The sequence below is a fragment of the Penaeus monodon genome, chromosome 21 (genome assembly GCF_015228065.2).
Source record: "Penaeus monodon isolate SGIC_2016 chromosome 21, NSTDA_Pmon_1, whole genome shotgun sequence".
Taxonomy (NCBI): Eukaryota; Metazoa; Arthropoda; class Malacostraca; order Decapoda; family Penaeidae; genus Penaeus; species Penaeus monodon.
This window is the reverse complement of record NC_051406.1, coordinates 36,343,616-36,344,331: the sequence shown is the minus strand read 5'-3', so window position 1 is coordinate 36,344,331 and position 716 is coordinate 36,343,616.

Genomic DNA, 716 nt, shown 5'->3' with positions numbered 1-716 from the left:
CCGGAGATTAGCCAAAAGGTTAAGTTGGTTGGAATATTGTCTCAGTGTTGGATTTACGTTCACGACAAAACAAGGTGGTAGGCATTTTTGGAAATGGCGCGATTCTGTTTGAATAGACTTAATGCTGCCCTTGCCATAAATGTCAAATTAGATATCCTATTGCAAATACATTCAAATCCTAAAAAAAGTTTCATATTTAATGTTCATAGTGGGAAAAACCGAAATCTAAACCTAAAGCAAGAAGTTCACTTTCCTCTGTGGTTAGTTTTCTGTCTGACAGGTGAATATGACTTCTCAGGCTTAATCTTTTTGGGAAATGTCAATGTTAGTTTTAGCAGTTTCTTTTGGTGTCGTTTTCGAACATTAGCAAGCTTTTTGTTTGCATTTTTTTTGCAACATACAAATAAGACATTGATAGTGAATGTATGAACATCTTGATTTCAGAGATAATATATGGTTGTCATAGTATTGTTGAGTCGAGAAAGTTTTTTGGTTGGAGTTTTGATTTCAAAATTGAGTAGTTTCAGTAACCAAGACTTGTAAGTGTGACTAGACAAAAAATTATGATTATGGACCTTGATTTGATAAAAGATGGGTAGTATAAAACTTTTTACATGTTTTTAGAAACCAGGTCGTGTTCTGATTTTCTTGCTTTGTAGTAGTCCTTCTCGGTTCTTCCGTATTCATGAAGCGTAGTTCGGTCATATCGAGCAGAA